Raw genomic sequence first — 20,126 nt, forward strand, 5'->3', positions numbered from 1 at the left:
CAGAAGAAAAATCTCCCTTTTTCCATGGATGGCCATCCCCAAAATGGTGTTTCTCCAAGGAAGTAGTAAAATGGAGTTACCAAAATGTAGGCATATGTGTCCTGCCATTTAGTTAACTGCTGTTTTTCTTCAACTCAGCTGTTAGTTTCTCAGGAAATACTTTCCTATTCTCTGTGACTATATCATGTTCTTGAATATTGTTCTCTTACAGCACCATGTTATCTTTAGAAACACTGATCACAGTGATAAAAACAAAGTAAAGGTGAATTTCAGGAAGACAGATGTGGGTATATGCTTGCTTACATTGTAGTTGCACCTCTTAGTTGAATAAACAAAAGAATAAATGCTTCGGTGCTTGTCAAATTTTGTATCCAGTACACACATTCATAAAGCTACCCAAATTACTCACTCAGTATAGACAAAATAGATGTCAGGCCATACATAATTAGTGGATTCAAATAGTTCACACACACACACACACACACACACACACACAGTCCCCACATTTATCAGTTCACCTGTAGAGACAGCCTGACCATGCTTACAATGTATGCATATCAATATGTCAGTACTTAGACAAAAATACTGGCTTGGCACATGTCTCCTTTGCAATTATAAGGAAAGATAAAGAAGGCTTTTGCTTATGGAAAATAATCTGCACATAGCACTTAATCATGAGTCTGATCAATATCTTCACTTTTGCAGAGGGAGGAAAAGAGCAGCACATTTTTGCTTTTAACACCATGCCTTTGGTGCACAGTTCATTGAAACCCCATTAGAGTGATGTGTCTTTAGAATAAATTAGATGACAGCTCAAGTTCTATCCTTGAAATAATTAAACCACAAGCTTCCTGATCCCATTTTCTTGTGGACATGCCAGCTGCATTTGCACACATGCTGTTTGGGTAAAGTACCCATGTGAGCATTCGTGGAAGTGAACCATCCACCCCTAAAACACTGTAAATTTGAGTATGACTTTATTGTTACACTGCAGTACCAGACAGAACCTTGTCTGAGGTGGAGAACAAAAAGAGATGAGTTCAAATGGCACCTTTGTGAAACTTTTTGAATTGCTCAAAGCATAATAAAGTACAGTTATTGACTCCAGTTTTGGAGAAAAAAAAGTTTAGCTCAATGTATAAGTAATTTTTTAAGTATTTTAAAGTATAGGTTGATTTTTAAAAATATTTATGAAGATGTATTCTAAAACTCGTATGAATTTCATTGAGGTGAATAAGAATATTTTAATACAGAAAGTAAGCAACCTCCCCCCATCCATCTCAATAGGTACCTTTGAAGTCTATGGCCATGTAGTACAGTTTCCAAAATTCACTAATTTTCAATTTTGAGTGAGAAATACAGGGATTTCCCCACATATGGGTTTGGTCGCTTGCCTGTGAATTTGTAGTGCTACTTGGTACCCAGAGATAAAGCAGAGTGGTTATAGAGTGAGGCCAATAAAATTCAGCTTGCTTTAGTTAAAAAAAGAAAAGAAAAGAAAATTTGAAAAAATTTTTTTCCTGTAGTAACTTTGCATTCCATTGTAATCAGAGTGTGAAGAATTTGATATCAATGAACAATTATGATAAGATTTGTTTTTTGTATGTTTACTATATGCCAGGACTTTTTGTACAATAACCGTATTTCTGAATATAATACACTCTAATGTTAAAAAGATTTAAATTTACAGACATACATTTATCTGCATAGTATCACATAGCCAATTGATCTTTCATTTAAATGCAGATCGGGCTTATTCAAAGACTCTGCTTTTTCCTTTTTCTTCATTATCTATCAAATATCCAGATAACTAATGCTACCTTCCAACTGTCAAAATTATTGCAAAAGTCTGGATTTTTAAATATGGAACTCTATCTAAAATGTTAAGTAATTCCTTTTATTCTTGAACAGTTGCTATCAAAATAAATTCTATCTTTATGGCTTAATGGTACACATTGGGAACAAAATGGTCCTCACTAGGGAAAAAACGTTCTATGTTGCATGTTACAACACAGTGATGCATTGATGGGGTATTTGTGACAGTGGAAATGCTTGCTTATACGTTAAAGAGTCTATGGCTACTCTATTTTTGAATTATCTTTTCGGATTTGCTAAATTGTTTTTCTTTTTTCTTCCTTCTTATCAGGCTGCCGGTTGTTAATTTTGGTTCTTATCTATTTGTCTAACTCTAGGCCGGATAGCATTTTCTAAATACATGTGCCTAGAGATCTTCTAATTTATAAAAGTAATTAAGCTCTTAGTGGAGTACTACTGGACTCCGCCTTCTAAAAAGAAGGTGGGTGTCTAACACAGATTTTATGGTGTGTATGTGTATTTATGTGTGCATGTAGATGTGTGTTTGATGAGCCTTTGCTAAGTAGACTCAGTTTCTCAGCTATGGTCTCAATAATTAAATTTTCCAGACCAGTGATCCACAGATAAAAGAGGTATTACTCTAGTTAAGTATAAAAATTATTTTAGAGTGAAATGTATATATCTAACACCAAGCTATTGTTTTAAAAATCATGAAACAGCCATATGCTGAAATACTGTGTAGCAATTATAATAATTTTAACAAGACTACTTACTAAAATGGGAAAAATTTCCAACATATTTTATACTACAAATTCAGTTCCACTATTTTATAAAACCAATTATGTAAATATAATATGAACATAAGATACAGGAGAATTATTTGTTATAAAAATGACACAGGTTATTATTGGTTATTAGGGTTAAGAATCATAAGTCAATATTTATCCAGAATAAACTAAAAAATAGTTGTAGAACTATTGCAGAAATACAAAAACAAATGCCAAATAAAATAAAAATAAGCACTAAAAATGACTGCCTCTTGGAATAAAACTGGGGAGTAGAGAAGGGCGTTTTCCTTTGTTTTATTGCCATTGTCTTATCACCTTGACTTTAAAACAATGTGAATATATAGTATGACATTGATGAAACTAAACTAAATAGACTAGAATAAAATAAACTATCTGAAGAGATAGACTTATACTGCAATTTTATCAAAGGGCATCAATCACTAACACCTTGCTTAGAATTTCTCAGAAGGGAATGATTCTACCGCAAAACATTGGCATCAGAATGAAAATTCATAAAGCTGTAAGAACAAATGCATCCGTGGGCTTTGTTACAAAGCCTCATACAAATTACATATTTAACTAAATAGCACAATTTTTCATCCTAATATCAATGGCTCAATACTTTTTAATAATATCAAATGATATATAGAAACAGCTTTCTTTTCAAAAGGGATGTGAAAGCTACACTGATATTTGTGAAATATTTCTTCTATCAACATCTTTCAATGATTTTAATTAAGGTGGAGTTTCTATTTCAATGGATCATCATTTTCAAACAGGTTTTCCATTAAGGCAGATGTTCTAGTTCAGACACATTCCAACTCCATTTTATTACTGATTTTCTGTGCTGATGTTTTATGAGACCAAAGAAATGAAAACCCATGTTCCTATAATTGAATGACATAAATAGCTTAGGATATGGTGAATAAAGGAAAATGTGCTTAAATGTTTAACTTATTATGAACAATAATATTCTACTGTCTTAGTCAGTTTGGGTTGTTACAACAAGTACCATAGACCAAATGGCTTATAAACAACACATTTATTTCTCATAGCTCTGAAGGCTGAAGTCTGAGATCAGGGTACCAATATGTTTGGGTTCTGGTGAGGGGATTCTTCTAGGTTGTAGCCTGTCATCTTCTCCTTGTATCCTCACATGGAAGAAAAAGGGCTAGAGAGCTCTTTGGGGTCTCTTTTACAAGTTCTCTAATTGTATTCATGAGGGCTTCACCTTCAGGATCTAAATTATCTCGCCAAATCTCCACCTTCTAATACCATCACAATGGAGACTATGATTTCAACATTTGAATTTTGAGGGGCTACAAGCATTCAGTTTATACATCTACAGATGACAGCATCTCTATTATGCCTTTATATTGTCACAAATAACACAAGCAGCTTAATATAAGCAGACTGGTCATTTCTTTTCTCCTTTTATTCTGACGTAAAATTTGTCTTTAAGACAGAGAAGGAATGAACATGAAGAAGTATGTTCAGACCTTTGTCAAGACATAAAATGGTTCTTCCTTTTAGATTTTGGGACATATTTATATTTATCCAAAGAAAACATTTCTGATATTTTATTATACTATAATAATGGTAGCCTAATAGTTTGGCCTATGCAGCTTAAAAGGAAATTTTTAAATTATTTCTATTTATAGCAAAACCAAAATCTCACTCTCTCTCTCTCTCTTTTCTTTGTTTTATTTTAACTTTTTTGTCTTTAGGAAAATCAACATTTTTCCATGAATACAATTATGACTCTTATAATGGCCATGCTCCCTGTTTCCTTGTGAAAAGAGGAGTTTTCATATAAGAAGATATGAATGGACATTTACATGTCAACTATAAAAAGTTGGCATAGCCTTCTATATTTCAAGTGGCTTCAAATCAAAACCCTGATTTAAGTTATTATTATTGTCATTCTACAAAGGAGAATTTGAGTAGTTTTGCTAAGACCACAGAGCAAGTAATAGATAATTCTAAAATTTGATTTGTTGTCTGCTTGACACAAAAGACTTTCTATTTCACTCTCAGGAATAAATAGGAAGATTTTTATCTCAATTTAATTGATGTGTAATTCATCCCATTGAAAAATTTGTAAAATTAAGACATTTAAATTTTTAAATTTAATATCTTGGTGAGAAAAAATATTTCTTATATACAGGACAGTGATAAATATTAAATATTAATTTATGATCATTAGCAATAGTGATAATGAATTTAACTATTTTAAGCATTGAAGATGCACTGAAAACTAATAGAAGGTTATATAGTTTCTTAAATAATTAGAGGGCAGACAGTAAAAATGACAAAAGTTTTTTTTCTTCCTAACACATTGCTCTTTGTAATCATAAAAATAATTTAAAATTACTGCTGATGTTAATTACATGAAATTTAGAGAAATATTTAGAAAATATGAGGAGTAAAATCCAGAATTAACAGAAATTCCTCTATTCAATGTTAACCTTTTGTATATTTTCAGGACTTTATATTTTATTTATAGATTTTCAGATTGCTATATAAAGTTTATTTTTGATTAATTTTTGTTATACCCTATTATATGAATATATGATTTTAAGTAAGGCTATACTACGTATAAAGTTTTTCCTTTTTTTCAGTTAAACTTTTTTTTAGCAATTTTGTATAATTTCATCAAACATTTTTAAACTGGTCTCATGTCACCACACTCATAGATGATTTAATTTTACAAATTCCCAAACATTAGATATTTAATTTTTTTTGAATTATTGCAAAAACAAAACAGCTATTTTTTATTTTTAGGAAAACTTTGCTCCATCTCAAGGTGTTTTCTTAGAATAAATTTTTAAAACAAGATGTGAAGCTGAATTAATACATATGATACCTATCAAGATTCTTGATTCATATTACTAAACTGCAGTCCTGAAAATATGAAATAATTTATAATCACACCAATAATATATGTATGAGAATATAAATTTTTTATGACATAAGATACAGCAATTGGAGTAACATTTTAAAATATTAAATAATTAGAGAAGAAATTTCACTTATAAATAAGGTATGTATTAGGATTCTCCAGAGAAACTGAACCAATAGGATACATACAGATATATATAAGAGGAGATTTATTGTAGGAGTTGGCTTATGTAAATTATGGAGGCCAGGAAGTTCCACGATATGCTGCCTGCAAGCTGGAAGACCAGGAAAGCTAGTGCTGTAATTAATTCAGTCTAGTCTCATTCTCATTCCATTCCTGAGAATGAGACTGGGTGTCCCTGGTGCAAGTCCTTGAGTCTGAAGACGTGAATGAAAGCTCTGATGTCCAAGGGCAGGAGAATCGTCACTTTTTGTTCTATTCAAGCCCTCAATAGATTGAAAGATGCCTATCCACAATGGTGAAGGCAGCAGTCTACAGATTCAAATGGTAATTTCTTCAAATGCTAATTCTAATTTTATCTTTGATTGGCTCTCATTCTTATTGTTATTCTTTTTTTAACTTTTAAGTTCAAGGGTACATGTGCAGGTTTGATATTCTTATAAAGCTCTACGATACTCTGAAATCAGTTACACAGTCATGTTGGAAAGCCTTATAGTATATGTTAGAAAGCAATTGGAATGTCTATAAAATAACTTCTTTCATTTTACAGGTTTATACACACAAAGGAATTATGCTTCAAATTGCTACACTTGGTGGATTATATCCAAAAGATTCATCCACACCTTATTTAGGTGATGAAATTTTGAACTTGGAGGTTTTGAGTTTATAAGATTTAGATTTCTAAGGAAAAACTTTGGACTTTCAACTGATGTCATAATGGGATGAGACCCTTAGAAACCTCGAGAAAGGGAGAATGTATTTTGCATTTGAAAAGGATATGAGTAGTTAAGAGCCAGAGGGTGGACTATGGTAGGCAGCATTCTGAATCTCCAGGATTTCTACTGTCTGTATACTTGCCCTGCATAATATCCTCCTCTTTCATGTAAACAAGACTTGTAAAAATAATAATGATAAATCTTGTGATTATGTTATAAGGTGAAGGAATTTTGCAGATCCAATTGAGATCCCTAGTTAGTTGACTTCAATTACAAGAAAAATTATCACCTAGCCAGGTGAATTTTTAACAGACAAGAGGCAACAGATTTTCCTACTGAACTTAAAGTTGGACTCAATTCAAATTAAAACCTGTTCTGCAAGACATTTTTAGGAGTCTTAAAGACAGCCTCAGATTAAGAGAAAATATTTCCAAAATATTTTAAAGACTTTAAAAGTCTTTAAAGATAAAAGACTTTTATCTTTAATGTACAAAGAACTCCTAAAAGTGAACAAAGTGAAAAAAATTCAAAAAGTTAAGAAATGGGCAAAAGTTTTGAAAAGACACTATAACAAAGAAGATTTATAGATATCAAATAAGCATATTAAACCAAAAATGAGATAGATATACACCCATTTGATACCTAATAAAGAAAAAAAGTGATAATGCCATTGTTTTCAGAACAACGGTGACTCTTACTCATTGTCAACAGGAATGCAAAATTTTACATCCATTTTGGAAGACAGTTTGGCAGTGTCCTACAAAGCTAAGCATATGCTTACAGTACAGTTTAGAATTCACAATCAGAGGTATTTCCTAATCATTTGAAAATTCATTTCCATATGAAAAACTGCACCCAGATGTTTATGGCAGTGGTATTCATAACCAATACAACCAATATAAGCAAACAAGATGTCTTTAGTAGGTGAGTGGACCAATAACCCATGGTATATTCATACAATGGGATACTAATGAGTGATATAAAATTATGAGCTATTAAACTATACAATGACATGAATGAATTGTAAATGTATATTGTTAAGTAAAAGACAACAATCTGAAAAAACTAAATACTATGAGATTTTAATTACATGACTTCCTGGAAAAGGCAATAATAGTATGAACACAGTAAAAAAATCAGTGCTTCTTATGATATCAGGGGAGGGAGGAAGGAATCAATAGTTGGAGCATCACAGGTATATTTTACTATAATGGAAGATACATGCCATTATCCATTTATCACAGAACTATATAAATGAACTGGAATATAGACTATGGTCTCTAGCTAATAAATAATATATTAATATTGTTTCATTGATTGTAAGAAATATACCACACCAATGCATCAATGCAAGATGATAAAAACAGGCAAAATTATATGACAGGGAGGTTTTTCAGAGGAGAGCAAGTATATGGTAATTTTTTGTACTTTTTACTTAATATGTCTGTAAACCTAAAACTGTTCTTAGAAAAAAAGATCAAAAAATATATTTATTTTTTGTTTCACATACACATCAAGTAGCTAAGAACAAGAGTCACATTTTTGCACTTTTTGTATTTGAATAGGAATGACACAAATATGGACTCCAAAAACAAATGAAACTATGATATTGATTAAAGAAGTAAAAAAATGGTCTTACTATTAAAATATAGAAAATATGTGTTTGGGGCCGGGTGCAGTGGCTCATGCCTGTAATCCCAGGACTTTGGGAGGCCAAGGTGGGAGGATCACCTAAGGTCGGGAGTTCAAGACCAGCCTGACCAACATGGAGAAATGCCGTCTCTACTAAAAATACAAAATTAGCCAGGCGTGGTGGTGCATGCCTGTAGTCCCAGCTACTCAGGAGGCTAAGGCAGGAGAATCGCTTGAACCCAGGGGGCGGAGGTTGCAGTGAGCTGAGATTGCGCCATTGCACTCCAGCCTGGGTGACAGGAGCAAGACTCTGTCTCAAAAAAAAAAAAAAAAAGATAGAAAACATGTGTTTGGAGGAACTTCATTGGCCAGCAATTCTTGAGTAAGAAAACACTATTATCCACTTACAAGTTGTGAAATAGAGGTAGAAATTATAACCAGTGCCTAAAGATTGTGTATAATTTGAAAGCCACCTTAAATCATCCACTTCTCTGTAATAAAAATATGTATTATATGAATAAGTTCGTTCCTGAGGAGAGATAAGGGAGTATTGAAAATAATTTGAGCAAAAGTGAAAAATTGCAGATGATTATTTTGTGAAATTAAAGCATAATAATTTGTTTATTAGATAAGTTTACTTCTGGGTGGGAAGTTTTAGGAACAAACATCAAAATGTCTTCTAAGAAATATAAAACACAAACATAGTGGCAGCCTAGATATCTTGGCTAAAGGACTCTGTCTCCTCAAACGACACTAAGACCTTATTTCATCTGATTCTTTTGTTCCCTCATGCTCCTTGGAAGTGCTGCCATGAGTTGGACATTTGTCCCCAAACATGTACAGCTTTCTGTCTTCTGGGTATATGGTAGAACTTCTTTTTTTATTTATATCCTTTAAAGCTGGCAATGGCAAAAATTCTTCCTTTGGCCAATAGAATGTAATTGGAAACAATATATATTCTTTCCCAGAAGAGACTCTAAAAGCAGATATGTGATTTGTTCATTTTCTGCCTCTTGCTTCAGCAATCATGGAGGCATTGAGACAGAGCTTCCCTCAGTTTGCATCCTTGAGTCAGGATAAGGTAGAGCGGTGGCCACAGCTGACCAGCAATGGATGCACAGACTAAGCCATGAATCAATCTATATTACTACTATTGCTATGAACTATAAAACCTAGAGAATTTTTATTTACATAGCATGAGCTACCTATTCTGACTTAAACCATACTATTTATAGAACTTTAGCATTGTTTGGACTGTTTTGACTCTGTCTCTATACTAACCCACTTGAAGAAAAACCCAATTTCTCTTTTTGTTTTATCTGATATAAAATTTGGAAACATCAATATAAAATTCTAATAAAAAATGAAAACATTCCATTTCATTCCCCCCAAATTATTTGGTTAAATTGACCTTTGATTATGCCACATTTTTCTACTCAGCTTAAAATGGGAATGCTTTATTAAATCCTTCTTTTCCAATCTAGAAAAATTTGACCTCCAATTAATTACTATTGCAGGCTCCCTTCTGAAGGAAAAAGTTAGAAGAGGTTAGTTAACACAAAAGCTCTGGTCTATTGACCAATTAACCACCCACACTGCAAATTCTGTTAATTGACAATTTATGAGCAGTTGGAGAGCGAAACTACAATGCTTATATATATACAAATGAGTATTTCCAAAATTTCTAGGGATGCAAGTACTCTCCTAACTGTGACTATTAACACCTTGGAATCTGTATTTAGTGTGGTGGCTAATGCCTGTAATCTGGGTGTGGTGGCTAATGCTGGGTGTGGTGGCTAATGCCTGTAATCCCAACACTTTGGGAGGCCGAGGGGGGCAGATCACTTGAGATCAGGAGTTCGAGACCAGACTGGCCAACATGGCAAAACCGCATCTTTACTAAAAATACAAAAATTAGCCAGTGTGGTGATGCACACCTGTAATCCCAGCTACTCAGGTGGCTGAGACAGGAGAATCACTTGCACTCGGGAAGTGGAGATTGCAGTGAGTTAAGATCATACCACTGCACTACAGCCTGAGAGACAGAGTGAGACTCCATCTCAAAAAAAAAAATAAAAAATCTGTATTTAGACCACCTCTTTTTCCAATCGTAATATCATCACATATTGTATGCATTACTTAAGTCCTCTGGCCCTCCATTTCTTTATCTGTAATTATCTCATCAAGGCATCTTGTCCAGAAATATTATTAATATGTTTAATTCATTCACCATGGAAATTTGTATATAAGTAATCAACACATAATTGTTTGGTTTGCTTGCTCAATACATAATTATATATACGGCTTCTTGTTTTTAACTTTTTGGAAATCATGGTATCATTTCCTCAAAGGTGTTTTTCAATCAGTATTCAGCATTAGATGTACAACCACTTATTAAAAATTTGCTTTTTAAAACAGTGGGGGAAAAAATAGACCTCAGAATTAATGGAATGCACAACTCTGATATCAATGGGCTGATATTTGGCACTTGATAAATGTCTCCTGAATGAATGGATGAATGGTGAATTAATTAGTTCAAGTTAGAAAATCTTTACTGAGTATCAATGCTTTGCTCATGCCAGAAGTGGAAGTAGAGGTCATGAACTGGAACAGAACAGGCAAAGCTAGCCAGGGCCGGCCTGGAGAGCCCTGGCTTGAGATTGCTGACAAAAACATACAGTGACTAGAAGCTTATTAGCAAACCTAATCTTTTTGCTGAATGTAAATAACCTAAGAGGGTTTACTCCGTAAACTTTTAATTTGTGAATCCATAGATATTTTTGTCCTATACATCTGACATATAGAATAAATTTAGGTGCAGAGAAGTTTAGTGACTGACCTGGAGCTATGAGATGATTCGATAACTCAACTAGAAATGTAAAACCCTAGGCTTTCCAAATCCAAGTAACTTTGTGAAGATGTTCTTGACTAAATTCAGTGCTAACCAGATAAAATGAAACCTTCAAGGAAAAATATTTAAGACCCATATATACTGCATAAAGAAATTAGATCGTCACAATACAGTGAGCACCTTGGTAGGTGCATCAGACCACAAGAACAGTTATAATATTAATTTAGTAAATGAGCTCCCAGAGACCTACAGGAGTTAAAACACCTTAAAGAAAGACATACATACACTCACAAAATAACTTAGGCATTTGACAGACTTCTCTGGTAAGTTTATACCAATGAGTCTCACACAGATGGCTATGTGCTATGTAAGTTACAGTTTTAACTACAGTTTTATTTTGAGTTTTAAATCTACCATCTTAGAACCATAAAATGCATGAACCTGTATATTGAATTCTCTTCATTAACTTGGAGAAAGTGTCAAGCCTGATATTTTAAAGTACTTGTTGGGCAGTAAAGGACTGTGATGCATATAAGAAAGCCAGATCAAGGAGTACCAACTATTTGCAGTCCAGGTCAATTGGCTCACATAGACAACATCCACAAATAGACAGGTAAGAGCCACTATCCAGCAACAGAATCTGATGTGGCTTGTCAGTAACTACTTTAACAACCTTTCTAGGTCACAGCATGATGATTCATTCTGACCTCAAATCTGGGATTGAATGTCTTTCTTGACTGTGTATTCACTCATTCAGCAAATATGTATTCGGTAACTGTGGTGTATCAGGTTATATGATTTGTGCTAGGGATACAAAATATGTCAGCATTAGACCTGCTCTCAATAAATAGAAAGTCTCATGGAGAGACAAATACCTAAGGAAATAATTATAATACCTTGTGAAATGTGTTATAATAGAGGTTAAGTACAAGGTCTTATAGAAGCAGAGTAACAGGGCAATTAATTCCAGAGAAGAAAATCACAGAAAGACTAATATAAATGCTGGTAGTTGAGGGGGCCTTGAGGATAAGATTACCTGGGAGAGAACACTGGCTGAAAAAGATAATAAATGGTCACCAAGGCAGAAAAGTGTGTGGCATATCCGAGGAACCAAGCAGTTTATTGCATTATCTCCTTATTACTGATATGAGATATGAATATCATCATTTGTCAAATGTGGGTTTAATATTAATATTTGACATAACTAATTTTGAAATACCTTTGAGATTTAAAAGGGTGGAACCTGAATCTAAAGTAGTCTTTTCTTTCTTATTCATATAATTAGAATATTCCAGAAAGACTAGCAGTCTGGTTTTCATTTTCTGATTCAGGCTTTAAATAGCACATTTAAATCTGGAAAGTAAATTAGAAAGATGTGTGCCATACCAAAATAAACACAAATATTCTTAGCATTGTTTAAAAGTTATCACATTAATATAACAATTATCAGTCAAACATCTTATTCCATCAGAAGTAATTGCTTCAAGGAATGCCACTATTTTGAACTATTCATACCAGAACATAATTTTAACTTTGAGACATTGTATAGTTTTAATTAAATTTCATCAAGCCACCATATAAATTTGACTTCAAAACGCCTCCCAAATCTATTTCCCTGGCTATTAGTGTATTAAAGCTAATAAGAAAAAGATAGATAACACTAATTTACTCAGTAACAAATGATAAAAATTGGTCAATAGAAACTACATTAACACTTAAAACATGAAGCAACCATAGACACTTTTTGGTGTTTGTATTAGTCCATTCTCACACTGCTATAAAGAACTGCCCAAGACTGAGTAATTTAGAAAGGAAAGTGGTTTAATTGACTCAGTTCTGAATGGCTGAGGAGGTCTCAGGAAACTTACAATTATGGCAGAAAGCAAAGGGGAAGGAAGCAAGGCACCTTTTCCACAAGGCGGCAGAAGGGAGAATGAACTCAGAAAGAACTACCAAACACTTATAAAACCATCAGATCTCGTGAGATCTCACTCACTATCATGAGAACAGCATGGGGAAAACTGCCCCCTTGATTCAATTACCACCACCTGGTCTCTACCTTAACATGTAGGGATTATGGGGATAGCAATTCAAAATGAGATTTTGGGTAGGGTCACGGCCACACCGTAGCGGTGTTCTTATTAAAAAAAATAAACAATATGCTAATTTATAAAACAATTAAATTGAATACCTTCTATTTGGAGGAAGAAATGATAGATTATTCTATATTTGAAATTATTCGTATTAGAGTTTGCAGCCTACATGAAAACAGGCTGATTAGTAGTATTTCTTTGTTCTTTACTTAATTTAGATTAAATTAAGCAATTGTTTAAATTATTAAAATATTTTGTCTGTTATTTTAATACTGAAATGTATATCATTATGATAATGTGGAAAAAATAGATCCAAGCCCACGAACAGAACTTTTCCAATAAGAAAAAACATCTTTAGCTAAAGATGAGTGGAACAGATAAAGAAAAACATATATATATGTACATAGATACGTATATATATTTCTATTTAAATCTCAGTGAATTTTAAAAGTAAAGCACTGCACTTCAGAAATAAAACAAAAGCAATGACAATATGTAGCTCAGAACTGTGTTAAATTATCAAATTTCTTGATATAAGGTATGCCTTTTATTTAGAGTATATCTTCCAGTTAACAGGACCTGTTTCATCACTTAAATAGTTCCTATCACTGTTGAGTGATTAATTTGAACATTAAGGATGCATCTTTAAACATCAACATTATTACCTTCATAACTATTATTAGTCAACATTTGCGGAGTGCCTATTATGTATTAAGTATATAGATGTATTTATTCAGCCATTTATATGTACATAACCAGTTTATGTTGAACCATGTCCTTTTGGGTTTTTTCATCATTTTTATTTTTTATTGGACTTTTGACCTTATTTTATAAAACATCTGGGGCAACACCATATAAAATAGTAACTTATTGAAATTTTCATGCTGAAAACAATATGTAAAGGAAAAGGAAGTGTAAAATGTAGTACTTATTTCAAAAATTATATATAATGTCAATCAAGACTAATTATTATGGTAAAAAACTTAGATGGTAAATTTCTTCATTTAAACATATATTTAAGTTCTTCTGTGTGCCATCATTGCTATGAAAATGTACAGCTTATGAGAAAAAATATTAAATTCTAGAGACAATTTATCTGCCATTACTCCATTTAGAAATGATGATATGTTATGCCTATATACAAAAAATAAATTCAATATGCAAGAAGCATGTCTTTTCTGGGGAATCCTTACCAGCTTTCAGTTTCAAATATTGTGTATTGCCTCTCATAAGGTGCATCATAATATAAGATTAAACTTAAACTGGAAAAAAATTTCATATTTTTAAAATAAATATCGCTGTGCACACTTGAGATTTACAACATAATGTTATGGGATAAATATATAGAGAGAAACAGTAAAATGGTTACTATAGTGAAGCAAATTAACATATCTATTATCTCACATAGTTACTCTATTTTGACAAGAGCAGCTAAGAATCTACTTAATTAACAAAAATCGCTAATCCAATACAATTTTATCAAATACATTCTTCATATTGTACATTAAATCTCTAAACTTGTTGATTTTACATGTCTGCAATCTCTTTTAAATAATTTTCCCATGTCTTGGAAAAACTTTATAAAACAATAGATTTTGCTATTTTCTATTGCATTTTGAAAAAAATGCAAAAAATGAACACAAGATATTTAAAGGTAGAGAAATAAAATAGGTAAACATTTTTAAAAATGAGAAAAGCCTGTGGGTTTAAAGAGAACAGAGGCACTCAACTGATTTTAAATGGATAGAGAATAAAAAGGAAGGATTTTTTAAAAAGGAACAGAAAACAACTGCTATCCAAATGTCGCAGTCACTTTGCAGGGAGAAAAGCAGACTGCCCTGTCACTCCTGAGCCCCAGCTCTCCCATCTTTTGTCTGTTCACCAAATATCTTTCTGACTAGCTTTTCTGTATTTTCTGTAGGCAAAATAGTGTTAGAAGAGTAGTCATTGGCTTGCCTTTATTTAGGATACTTCAACAGAAAGTCCCTAGACATTTTTTATTTCCTCTTCTATTCTACAGCCCTTCTCTCTTATTCTGTATTTCTTCAGGCCCTGTTTTGTCAACTTAATGAGATTCCCACTTTGCTGGAAAGAATAATGCTTATGTTTTATAGTACCATAACCCTAAAATGCTATTGTCTATCTTATTAAGTCGAATATTCTAGTCGTAAATACCCTTTATAACCCATTATAAAATAACAACATGTAACTAACAAAATGACAACATGTATTTATGTCTATAAAAATGTTTGCAATATGATACATATATTAAAAAGCAATATCCACAAATCCTATGAGACAATATTTACTAATGTTTATATCATCTGTCTCTTGTCTGTCTTCCATATTAGGTACTCATTTGTTTTTCTTTGTTTGTAAGAGGATAAAACTAATTCAGGGCACAGCCGTTTTCCAGAATTCACGGAACACCCACCAAGCACCATGACTTCCTGCTGAGAGAGCTATAAATGGCAATAGGGTGTCTGTTTGGTGTTGGCAGGCTACTGCAGGAACGTGGTGACTAAAGATTTTTGCTATGATCCTTGGCTGTAACCCTTTCTCCTGCTCACTTTGGTTGACGTCTTTGTCTCTTCGGTAGCCTTCTTTGTCTTACAACTAGTGTAGAAAAATATTTTGTCCTATGTCCTTACTAGATATAGAACTTCTACAATTTAAATGATTGTGTGATCATTCAGTCCTTAAGTTTCATGAACCTTAAAAGACATGCAAACTAATAGCAATCATAGAGAGGCTGGACTAGAATAAAGAGATTTTAAAACATCGTTTCTGAATGTTCAAACTACCTAAAATGTTGCTTGTACAATCACTTACGAGATTGTACATAGATATATCTGTATAACGACTGATTAAATGAAGAATGAATATTTACTTACACCATATTAAGTTATTTTGTTTTAATTCTTAGTCTTACATCATATACATTGAAAGGGATTTGGATAGTTTAAATGAATAAGTTGCAGAAGTTCTAATCTGAAAATTTACAGTTTTTATAGTTGAATCAGTTTAATTAGTAACGGTTAACACAAAGTAAAATCAAATAGAGATACAAAATTGGAAGTTTCCTTCATTGTGAAGTGTTATGTGGAAATTTCCATAAAAGACTGTCTCTAGGACTCTAGTTACCGACAAGCAGAAACAGTATATAGCCATCTTCTACTCAGCTTGCTTACTGTTACCAGGATTCAATAGGAGTGTGAAGGGAGATAAGATCTTGGAGGGTTTTTTGTCCTTGAGATAGTTTGCTGAGAATGATGGACCGCATGTTCTCACTCATAGGTGGGAATTGAACAATGAGAACACATGGACACAGGAAGGGGAACATCATACACCGGGGACTGTTGTGGGGTGGAGGGAGGGGAGCGGGATAGCATTAGGAGATATACCTAATGCTAAATGATGAGTTAATGGGTGCAGCACACCAACACGGCACATGTATACATATGTAACAAACCTGCACGTTGTGCACATGTACCCTAAAACTTTAAGTATAATAATAATAAAATTTAAAAAAAGGTCTTGGAGGGAAAAAAAATTTTTTTGGTTGTTTATTTTAAACTGAGGTTTTCTTTGTTTTATTTTGTTTTCACCAAGTCAAAGAGTAGGTCGCTATCCCAAGCTAAAGAAGATCAGAGGTTTTTAAGTGAAGTCCATAGAACTATCTGAAGTCAAAAGGGATTTTGACACTAAAATAATAATCAGTTCAAATAAAGTTTTTTCTTTTGTCTATGAAGGAATAAGAAGTACATCAAATGAGAGTGAATATTATTATAGAAAAATGAGCCCCTTATGATTGCATTTCTTTAGATCTTACTGTAATATTATGTATCGACTTTAAATATGTCAATTAAATTTTTCAATAGACATATTTTTAATTTACATAGAGTAACAACATAGAAATACTAGAATCATAATGTGCTTATGATATAAATTAAGTATAAACCAAATACCCAGAAGAAAATATGCAGTCTTAGGAACAGTATTCTTTCAAATACAAAACTGTAAAAGCAAGTTATGAACAGAATACATGCTAGGTTTTATTGTCTTTGTGTGGGGATATGTGTGTGTGTGTGTGTGTGTGTGTGTGTCTGTGTGTGTGTGAACTTACAAGTGCTTGAGGTCTTTTGAAGCTAAAGACACTGTTCCTGAATGAAGAATAATTAGGGAGTTTATGTTCTCAAGAGCTATTAACCATTTATCCTTGAGTAAATTTCCTAATATAAAATGTATTCTTTTACTAATTACATATCTTACATAAAAGAAACTTTGAGTAGCACTATGTCATACATACTTTCATAATAAAATTTACAAACAGGTTTTGTTTTTGTTTTTGTTTTGTTCTGTTTTGTTTTGAGATAGAGTCTCACTCTGTCATCCAGGCTGGAGTGCAGTGGCGTGATCTCGGCTCACTGCACCCTCCACCTCCCAGGTTCAAGCAATTCTCCTGTCTCAGCCTCCCAAGTAGCTGGGACTACAGGTGCTTGCCACCACACCTGGTTAATTTTTGTATTTTTACTAGAGACAGGGTTTCAACTTGTTGGTCAGGCTGGTCTCAAACTCCTGACCTCAGGTGATCCACTCACCTCATTTTGAATGTAAGTATTTTCATGATGTATTCACTTCTAATCAATATCTCTCCCTATAGTAGCTTTAACCAGAAATGTCTGCAAATTAATTTCATATTTCCATGAATAGCTGTAATACTCATCGTTCTGTTTGAGACATTCAGACAGTAATACTGAAGTACATCCCAAATTTAATATTAATTTACCCAGTGGTGAGATATTAATTTAACTAAAATAAAATAATAAAGACAAATGTGACGATTTTCTTTTTTTTTTTTTTCATGAGATGGAGTCTCACTTTGTCACTGAGCCTAGGGTGCAGTGCAGCAATCTGCTCACTGAAACCTCTGCCCCCAGGTTCAAGTGATTCTCCCACCTCAGCCTACCAGGTAGCTGGGATTACAGGCACCTGCCATCATGCCGAGCTAATTTTTTGTATTTTTAGTTGAGACAGGATTTTACCATGTTGGCCCAGCTGATCTCCAACTCCTGACCTCAGGTGATCTGTCTGCCCTGGCCTCTCAAAGTGCTGGGATTACAGGCATGAGCCACCGTGCCCAGCCTTAAGTGTGACAATTTTCTAGATAAGTTACTAAAATATTTAGAAAATTGAGAAAACATTGCCTTGATTTGCTGAAAGAATTTGTATAATTAATTTCTAATTCCATTTGAACTTACTATTTCCTATGTGGCTTGAATGAATAGTACAGATACAGTTGAATATAGTATAAATACCTTTGTATTCACTAATTTAGTATCATTCATTCAAAAATATTTAGTGATTTTCCCAATGAAAATACTATAAATTCATTAGCATGTAACCTAAATTTTATTAATTTTACATTTATTTTCTGAAGAGTAAAATACTCTGAAAATATTCTGATGTCAGAAAGTATTTTCTTTTCTATGAGGATAAGTCAGTGTATGAAAAAAAAAAATCAATTGCTACCATAAAAAACAAGTTCTTTCTGCACTGCCTGTTTAGATCTATCACAAACTTTAATGGGTAAGTAACTGTCTCTATGAACTACATTTCTGGCCAGCTCCATCTGCTTTCATTTTTCAAGCAGCCTGGTGAAGCAAACAGAGATAAGGAAGTAATAAAATATTTGACTGAATCACTACCTCTAGGGTACCACCAAAATGAAAGGCATGATGTTGATATTTAACACCAGAGATTAAAATCTAGAATTGTTTATTTGCAGGAGTTGAAGTTTCAGCATTCTCTACCAAAATGAGAGCATTAACTAATGTACCTCAATAAGAGATGTGCTTCTGACATTATAATGTAAGTAACAAAATTGAAGTCATAAGAATCTTTAGCTGAAATTACACATTGAAAGACACAGTACAGGTCCAGATGGTTCTGATGAGTCAAGTTACAGTCTGAAGCACATATGATTTAAACAATATATAATAACCTACAGGTATTGGCCAAAATTAATATTCATGAAATTCAAACAATCATATAAACTAAAATAATAGCAGCTGCTTAAGCAGGAAATGTTCCTGGCCTCATATTTACTTACTTGCCATAGATATAGGGGATTTCTAACAATGAGCCATTTCCTAGAGATTATTTTGCTTAATATATGAAATGCACAGTATGGAAAAATGCTCGCAAAAATGGATGCCATTTTTCCCTTCTCCATATCCATGCTTCTTTGCATTGTGACTCTGCAACTCTGTATCTTATCAGATCTCTCTCTATTTGTTAAGTCTGGGATAGCCTTATGATGTCCTTTGACCAATAGAAAGTGGCCTTGAGAAGCCTTGTTTGCTTACACTCTCTTTCCTGGAATATTGCCAAGCCTCCACATGGACATTTCCAGTCTAGCCTGTTGGATGATGAAGGATACTTGGCCCAGTTATTCATGTTGCTTAAGCCAACAGCCAAGCAAGAAGTACGTGAGTGAAGTAGATTAGACAGTCAGCTCCGTCAATTGGACAGCCCCCCCTCAGGCAGGTTAGAGAACCTGAGCTCAAACAAGCCAGACCTAGATCAGCAAAACCATACACCCGATCCAGAGACTCATTATGTTAATGACTTTTGCTTTAAGCCTTGCAAAATTAGGGCCCATAAGTTGTCTCCCTCTTTGTGAAAATAAAGTTTTATTAGAAAACAGCATCATCCACTGGAATACGTATGTGTAGTCTGTGGCTGCTTTCATGCTACAACAGTGGAGTGAACTAGTTGCAATAGAAATCTTATGATGTGCAAAGACTAAAATAATTACCATATAGATATTTACAGAAAAATGTATTGACTCCTATTTTAAACCACTACATTTTGAGGCAGATTGTAACTCTGTAATAGGAAAACATGTACATCTAGCAAAATATTTCTAGTAATGTTTGTTTTCATTAAATATAGTATCACTCTATGTTATTTGTAATTTACAATAATTTTTAGACCTTTAATTTTTACACAAATATTTTATTACTTAGTATCTAAGACATCATTGCACTAAAAGTACAATATAAAAGTGCACAATCAGATAAAAATCCCTCCATTCATACAGTCTCCCTCCCAGAATGTAGTGGAACACTGAATAGACACACATGC

This window comes from Hylobates moloch, unplaced genomic scaffold (assembly GCF_009828535.3).
Source record: "Hylobates moloch isolate HMO894 unplaced genomic scaffold, HMol_V3 SCAFFOLD_12, whole genome shotgun sequence".
In the NCBI taxonomy this organism is placed as follows: Eukaryota; Metazoa; Chordata; class Mammalia; order Primates; family Hylobatidae; genus Hylobates; species Hylobates moloch.